At 38.2% G+C, this 9,140-nt stretch overlaps 1 non-coding gene across 1 annotated transcript; it reads left to right on the forward strand.

The window, feature by feature from the left end:
- The first annotated feature begins 3,243 nt into the window (after positions 1-3,243).
- On the forward strand, positions 3,244-3,399 carry LOC142441815 (U1 spliceosomal RNA). The gene has a single exon (XR_012783141.1). It is a non-coding gene; the product is annotated as a U1 spliceosomal RNA (small nuclear RNA).
- The last annotated feature ends 5,741 nt before the right edge of the window (positions 3,400-9,140 follow it).

Here is a 9,140-nt window from a genome sequence, read left to right on the forward strand (position 1 = left end):
TCATTTAAATGTATTTTCAAAGCAAGAAATTTTCATAAACAAAAGTAATTCCTTTGGATTTTATGGTAAAGATTTCACTGCCATGTCCTATAGAGAAAACATGCTTGCAAATGCTACTGAGTCCATTCTGACCCATATGTTAAATGGGACAAAACACTACCCTGTCCTAGGCATCCTCACAATGATGCCTAGCATATTGTTGCAGCTACTGAGCATATTATTGCAGCTACTGTGTCAATTCACAGCCTAGAAAATAAACGAGAATGCATTTTAAGGGGACTAGAGAATACCATTTACTGGAAAATTTAAAGAAAAAAATTAAAGTTATATTTGTTGTTCTTTCATTCATTAAAAGCTGGGTGAAGGATTTCATTAGGAGGAAGAAAATGGAGGTGAAATAAGATTGAAGGAAGAGGATCTAAGAAAAGAATCTTATTAAGTCTAGAATTTTTTAGTTATTCCCTGGGAAATGATGGCTTTCTAAAGTTTTTTTTTTGGTTTTTTTCCCCATAAAGCAAATGGATTTACCATGTGTTAGTCTTGGTAGACTAGAGAAACATATCCATAGAAACTCATATGTATATAAGAGAGAAGTTTTATATAAAGGGTTAGTGTACATTAAGAAAGCATCTTAACCCAGTGTTGTCTAAGCCCATAAGTCCAACATTAGTCCATATGTCCGACATCGAACTACAAAGTCCTCCTCAATCTCACACAACACATGCAATGACACCAACTGCAGGAAGAAAGCCGAATCAGTGAAGGTTTGAGCATCTCAGTGCTGGCAGGGGTCTCCACACAGCTGCTCCAGCAGCCAGGGCTGCATTGGGATAGGTCTATGTGGCTCCTTCTCAAGGATGTCTCACAGGAAGTGAGCCTTGCTAGCTGAAGCAGGGAACTGGCTAAGGCAGCTTCATCCAGGTCTGACCATCAGAGAGCAAGAGACCCAAAAACCAGAAAGGTTAGGCTCACCAAGCCATTTATCTCTCCATCCTTCAATTAATCCCACAAGTGTTTGTCGGTTGGCAAATAAACCTTAATTATCTCACACATTTTATTCTAACATATACCTCTTAATTAAGCTTTAACCAGCAGCTATGATGAATAATTTTGGTTTCAAATGCTTTCCTCTACTAAGGTCCTATTTCTTACCCGCAGAGTACTTTCAATTTTCAGGTTTGGAAATAAATAAGAATTCAGCCTCTCCCTTTTCAACTTAGCATTTCCACTTGGTTTTATATTTTCTCACTCTATGTCTTTTGTAATTTCTTAGAAATTTTAGAAATTATGAAACATTTCAAGTATGAAAACATTGAGTATCTCCACAGGGAAATAAGGATCAGACTTCAACCCGGTGATCCAAGACAGGAATGCAACACATTGGCATGAAGCAGGGAACCGATAGAGAGGCCTGAGGGGCCAGCCCAATTACCAACTAAGTGGATAGTCCACGCAATATCCCACCCCCAAAGAATTCATTTCAGAGGACAACACTGAAGCTACAGCTCAAGGAGAGGGATGTGTCTGATCAGAGGACACAGGAGCAAATGAGGGGGAAGCATAAAAAAGTGAAGTACATCCTGGCCCACCAAGCCCGGAGGACAATATTTCTGCTCAGAGCAGCCAATGCACAGAGAGGACCATCGGGCTGGCCCCACCATGAGACTCAGTGATCCTCACCAACCCATAGCACTGTGAGGGACAACACTGGAGACACACAGGGAATGGTGTCTGCCCTAAGCCCACCACATCAAGGTGAGACACAGAGCAGTAAGGGGAGCAGAGCAATGAAGTCCCCAGGAACCACCAAAAATAGACTGTGGGCGTGGCACCCCATCAGACCTGACTGGAAAACACCCTAAAAGGATAATAAATAGAAATTGAACTATTTATAGGTTTTTTTTCCCTCGTTGTCTTTTTGTAGTTATCATTGTTGTAACGATTGTTTTATTTTCTATTGTTATTTGTTGTGCTCGGTCTTGTGTTTGTGCATATTGTTGTTGCTACATGGCTATCTGGATGGGATAGGTGCGATAAATGAGCCTGAAGAGAGAACGATGGGATGACAGTTCTGGGGGGGACATGGGAGAGGGGGATATGGGGAAAAGGAAGTAGGTGTTAACAAACCCAGGGCCTAGGAAACAACAAGTGTACAAAAATCGACGGTGAGGAAGGAGTAGGAGGTCTGACAGGGCTTTATCAAGGGCAATGTAATCAAGAGGAATTCCTGAAACCCAAATGAAGGCTGTACATGATAGTGGGACAAGAGGAAAGTAAAAGGAAACAGGGAAAAACTAGGAGGCAAAGGGCATTTATAGAGATCTAAATACAGGCATGTGCATATGTAAATATATTTATATGTGATGATGGGGAGATAGATCTATGTACAAATATTTATAGGTTTAGTATTAAGGTAGCAGATGGACATTGGTCTCTACTCAAGTACTCCCTCAATGCAAGAACGCTTTGTTCTAATAATCTGGCACTCTGAGATGCTCATCGTCCCGATACGATCACTGAAGACAAAGCTGGTACATAAGCAAATGTGGTGAAGAAAGCTGATGGTGTCCGGCTATCAAAAGATATTGTGTCTGGGGTCTTAAAGGCTTGAAGATAAACAAGCAGGCATCTAGCTGAGAAACAACAAAACCCACATGGATGAAGCACACTAGCCTCTGTGATCATGAGGTGTCAGTGAGATCAGGCATCAAAGACCCAGAGCAAAAAACCATAATGTGAATGAAGTGGGGAGTGTGGAGTGCAGGCCCAAAGCCAATCCATGAACAATTGGACATCCCCTTACAGAAGACTTGTGGGGAGAAGACCGGCCAGTAAGGGTGCAGTTTAACACCGATGAAACATACAGCTCTCCTCTGGTTCTTTAATGCTTCCTTACCACCACCCCCATTATGACCCTAATTCTACCTTAAAAATCTGACTAGACCAGAACATGTACATGGGTAAAGATAATAGCTGGAAACTAAGGGAATATAGGACAGATAAATTCCTTAGGACCACTACTAAGAGTATCCATACCAGGAGGTTAAGGGGAAGGTGGGGGAAAAGGGAGAACTGATCACAATGACCTACCTATATCCCCCTCCCAGAGGGATGGACAACAGACAAGTGGGTGGTGGGGAGACACCTGACATGAAAAAGTAATAATAATTTTTAAATTATCAAGGGTTCATGAGGGAGAGGGAGGGAGGAGAAAAAAATGAGGAGCTGATACCAAGGGCTCAAGTAGAAATAAAATGCTTTGTGATCACGAAGGTGATTTTCCCAGGGCGAGGCTTTTCCATTGCACTCAGGATGTGCTGGTCCCTGCGATTTCCCCAAATGTGGGAAACTTGACTACATAATTTGTGATAGTGGTTGACTACATTCACGCTCTCCCCTGTTAAATAATAATAATAAGAAGAAGAAGAAGAAGAAATAAAATGCTTTGAAAACAATGATGGTAACATATGTACAAATGTGCTTGACACAATAGATGTATGTATGGATTGTGATAAGAGTTGTAAAAGCCCCAATAAAATTATTTAAAACACATTGAATATAAATTATTATTTTCAGAAATAATTAAAAGCACTGATTTTAGAAATAAAATTATTATATTTGCCATTAATCTGAAATTATAAACTAAATCTATTAATTCTAACAATGCATAAATCAGCATATAAAAATTGTGTCAGTTGTTTTGAATGATTATTTCTAATGATAAACTAACAAAATTAAATGGAAAAAATGTTAAAACCATCATTAAAATGACCAGGGTGGACTATAACTTCAGGACCAGGGGTGTGAGGGGTGAGACTGGGAGAGTGGAGGGTGAGTGGGTTGGAAAGGGGGAACTGATTAAAAGGATCCACATGTGACCTCCTCCCTGGGAGATGGACGGCAGAGAAGCGGGGGAAGGGAGACTCCGGATAGGGCAAGATATGACAAAATAACAATCTGTGGATTATCAAGGGCTCATGAGGGGGGGGGCAGTGGGGAGGGAGGGGAAAAAAAAGAGGACCTGATGCAGAGGGCTTAAGTGGAGAGCAAATGCTTTGAGAGTGATCAGGGCAAAGAATGTACGGATGTGCTTTATACAATTGATGTATGTATATGTGTGGATTGTGATAACAGTTGTATGAGCCCCTAATAAAATGTAAAAAAAGAAAAGAAAAAAAAAAGAAAGAAAATGATTAGGGCAAAGAATGTACAGATGTGCTTTATACAATTGATGTATGTATATGCATGGATTGCGATAAGAGTTGTATGAGCCTCTAATAAAATGTTTTTAAAAAATGACCTGTTTTACTGACACTGATTAAAGTTATCTTATTAACATTTACTTTCAGGTTAATATATGAAATAATTAACCAATGATTATCTAGAACACTATAAATGCTAGTAGTACCAAAATATTTATTTGTTTATAGTAACATGTAGTTATTATACTTTTCTTGGATTCCCTTACAGGCCAATTGCCTCACTACTATATTAATGACTATTCTAGAGAGAAACTCATTTAAGTCAATATCTTAAAAATGTGAGGTTATAAAAAAAGTTGGGGAACACATACAGGTTTTAGAGAGGGCAACAATTCAGAAGTACTAGGTAATTCCACAAATGTATTTATACATACATATATTTCACTCTCTAATTTCTAATATCAGTTAAACCTACTTATTAATAATGTTTTATATTTAACTTCTATTTTTTCATTAAACAAACAGGCCAATATGGCTGCACAAAAATATTCATTCATGTATTTATCCATTCAGAACACTTTTTGTTTCCCACTATGCACTGGGATTGCAATGGATTTGAATAAACCATTCCTATAAACTTTTAGGTATTTATAATACACAGGCATTTAAATAGTTAACACTGGGGTTTAGGGAAGAAATGTCATAGCTTCTAATGGAGTAAATAGAAAAGTCACATTATCAATATTAGTAGAAAGGATTCCATGAAACCATTTTTAGTATATTTATTGTACTCAGAAATGCATGAAAGGGTATGAGTTTCAGCAACTCTTATAAAGTAGAAAGATCCTTGAAAGAAACCTGTGCAGAGACTTAGAAATTAAAAGAGACACATCAAGTTTGAGAAACTATGTGTGTTTCATAGATAAGAACACAAGATGAGTTTTGGGTTTTAGCAAAATAATAAGCCTGGGTAGATATCAAGAATAAATTTTGTTAGGACTATGTATCATTTTTAAAAGTTTGGACTATTTTCTGAAGAACTATGGTTTGTGGTTTTTTTTAATAAATATTTTTATTGGGGCTCATACAACTCTTATCACAACCTATATATACATCAATTGAGCAAAGCACCCTTATACATTGGTTGCCCTCGCCTTCCACTTGGATTCCTGGAATCAGCTCGGTTTCCCTTTTTCCCCTCCCCCCCTCCCCGCTCTTCCCCTTCCCCCTGCACCCTTAATAGTTTATAAATAATTATTTTATCTTATCTTACACTGCCCGGCGTCTCCCCTCACCCACCTTCCCATTGCCCATCTCCCAGAGAGGAGGTTACACATAGATCTCCAAGATCGGTTCTCCCTTTCTACACCCCCCTCCCTCCCGGTGTCGCCACTCCCACCGCTGGTCCTGAGGGGTTCATCCGACCTAGAGTCCCTGTGTTTCCAGATCCCTACTGCCCTGCTGTGCATCCTCTGGTCTAACCAGGTAAGAACTATGGTGTGTGTGTGGGTGTGTGTGTGTGTGTGTGTGTGTGTGTGAATTAAACAGAAATTCTAGAAGTAATTTGGTTCAGAACTAATACTGAAATGAGAGGAAAAATTATTTGTGGAATGGAGGAAATAATCCTGAAGAAACTTCTAGTCACAATAAGATTACCAGTCACAGATACATTTCCAGTGACGTTTCCTCGGCACAGGATTTGTTTGAGAAAGGCCCGTTGATTAAGTTCCTGTTAAGCAGCTGAGGATAAGCTAAAGCTCGAGAATATGCAGAAGAATATACAATGTATGCAATATACTTAAGACAGGGGGCACCGAAGGCAAGTGTGCATGGACAGAACGAAAGGTCAAGTCCACATAGGGTCTCTTTACTAAGCTGGACTTCGTGATGAATGACGCCCTGGCTCGGGGCTATTTTCTAGAGCTGGAATGTGCTTCCTTGGGACCGTGTGGTTTCAAGATCATGGCAGAAGCCAAGGCTCTCTGGGAGCACATAGCATTTTCAAGACTCCTGGGCCAAGCCACTGGTGGGGGGTTGGGTCATTGAGCAACTGGAATGTCTTTGCCAGGCATGTGTCGAATCGGGATGTGTCTTGAATTAGAAAGGAAGAAGTTTTTCCCAACAGTAAGCAGTGCTTATGGTTGAAATATTCTACAGGAATTCTTTAAATAGAGCGAATGTCCATCTTCAATTGTGATCCAGTTAGGAAAGCAAAATTAGGGACACTTGATTTTGCTCTAGAGTTTTCATTTTGGGATATAATAGAACATACTAAGAAAGAAGTACTCTTTAATTACAACTTTAATTTACATAAAAGTTTGTAACTAGATTTTGTATGTTTGCCTGTGAAATTAACACATTTCCCCCCACCACAAAGCTGACTCTTTCTAACTAATTATTGAAGAGAAACCCAGCGTCTGTAAATTAAACTTTTAAATTATTTTTATGACCTCTATAACTGGCTTGAAGGAGCTCTGGTGGTATAATGGGTTACATGTTGTGTTGCTAATCTTACGGTTAGCAGTTCAGACTTAACAGTGGCTCTAAGAGGAAAAGATGACATTTTCTGCACTGCACAGGTTTACAGATTTGAAAATTCACAGGGAAATTTTACCCTGTCCTATAGGGTAGTAATATACTGTAATACACTATGGAAGTAAATTTATTTTATAAGTTTGTATAATTACATTAATAATGAACTATAATGACACGGTGGATAAAGAACTCAACTGCTAAGAAAATGACCTGTTTGAAGCCACCAGTTGCTTTGCAGGAAGAAAATGTCACAGTCAGATTCCCTAAGGAATATATCTTTTGAAATCCTTTAGGGCAGGTCTCATCTGTTCTGTAGCATTACTTTGAGTAAGAATTGACTCAATACCAATATTTCACCTTAATATTTCAATTCAAAAGGAATATTAATGAGATGTGTTTAATATTCTTCAGAAATTGGAATGTAATAGAACACTTAAAGTATCAATGCAAGTATAAGCAATAATAATGATTTGGTATTTTAAGAAACTGTCTCTATGGCACCCAACAACAGAAACAACATATCCTGAACAATTATTTCACTGAAACTCAAAATAAGTGTATTTTAGAATCTAAAATATACCATATGTACTCGAGTTCAAGCCGACCTGAATATCAGCCGATGCACCTAATTTTACCACAAAAACTGCATTAAAAATGTGCTGAAAAACCTGGGCTTATACACTAGTTTATACGGTAACTGATGCAAACCAGGAAATTGTTTCAGGTCCTGTATTAAATTAATCCAATGGGCTCAACACTTAACTTCCCTGAGGGCATATCTAAGAGGGTAACTAAGTCAACATTTTATAAATCCTGGCTACGCGTCTCCTGACTCTTGGAGATTAAGCAAAGAACATGCCTCTGGCGTTGACTCAATGTTAACATTAGAAATTAGCAGGACTGACGTACCAAAAGGAATGGTAAGTGGCTCGAAGTAAGAGAGATAGCAGTGTACAGGAGGGAGAGGATGTATAGAAAGAGTAAGTTCAAAAAAGAAACATTCTACAAGCTCCACATTTGGACCCATTTAGATTCATTTGACCACATTTAGATTAGACCCCAAAGTACAGCTACTTATTGCTGGTTCGGTGAGGAGTCTGTTTTCTGAATTTTAAGTCAGAATATGTAGGACATAGCTAATATATATATAAAAAACCTGAGTCTTTGACCTGAGTCTTTGCACTCAAAATTTCAAATCAAAGTTACTGCCATTATGACAACTCTTAGTGAACCTATAAAACAGAGCAGAACTGTCCCTCTGTGTTTTTGAGACTGAAAATCCTGATGGGAGTTCAAAGATTTATCTTTTCTCTGTGGAGCAGCTGATGGTTTTGAACTGCTGACCTTGAGATTAGCAGCCCAACTCGTGACTCATGACATCATCAAGGTTCAGTATAGTAAATTAATGTAATCTCAAATCTTTGAGCTATAATGCAGTAGGAATTTAATGAATAGAAAGTGGATTAAATGAAAAGTACATTTAAACCAGAGAAACAAATTGGCCACAAAAATCAAATCAAATTTTCTCTAGTTTATGGAAGCATTGGGTGTAACTTCTTTGGACTTACCTTTTTTTTTTTAATATTCTGGTTTGTGTCTACAAAGTCATGTTCAAGGAGTTTTTCCCATTATGTTTAATTTCCTCAATGTTTGCACACTGTCTCCATGGCAACACAAGGAAATACACAATTGGATATATTTCCAATTCACCAACTTGTAAAAATAACTTGTTGGATAATAGAAAGCAAATCTAGACAACATCTAAAACAGCATTCCCAGCTTATGTTATCCTTTATTAAATGAGTTAAATATCTATCTCCTGTCTTATTGACTAGACTAAAAGGGTTATGAGGATAGAAATTGAGTCTTAGTAATATAGGCATCATTATGTATACATCCTTCTTAGACAAGATACATAGATAAGATTCTAATTACCATCTATTGAGTTACATGTGATTACAAGTGGGTAGCCCCCTAAATGGAATTGTTTTTCAAAACTACGTATTTGAATTTTTTCCCAAACAGCCTCACCACCTTCCAAGCACTCTCAGTTATACTTAATACATTTGCCAGATCTGTGATTCCATTCTTGGAAACATTTTTTTCAAACATATTTGTTTGAAAGGTTGACACCCTCTTTTTTTTCTTCACTTCTTCTACATCATCCAATCAGAATTTTTTCATGTGCTTCTTCATTTGTGGAAACAAAAAGAAGTTCCACAGAGTGAGGTCAGGGGAGTACGTTGTGTGGGCAAGAGACGCATGCTGTTTTATGGCAAAAACTGGTGAATTCAGATGGCTGCATGACTAGATGCATTGTCTTGGTGACAAAACCAGTCCCCAGTCTGCCACAAATCAAGACTTTTTTTGTAACACACTGTTACACAATCTTTTTAGAACCAC

This window comes from Tenrec ecaudatus, chromosome 2, assembly GCF_050624435.1.
Source record: "Tenrec ecaudatus isolate mTenEca1 chromosome 2, mTenEca1.hap1, whole genome shotgun sequence".
In the NCBI taxonomy this organism is placed as follows: Eukaryota; Metazoa; Chordata; class Mammalia; order Afrosoricida; family Tenrecidae; genus Tenrec; species Tenrec ecaudatus.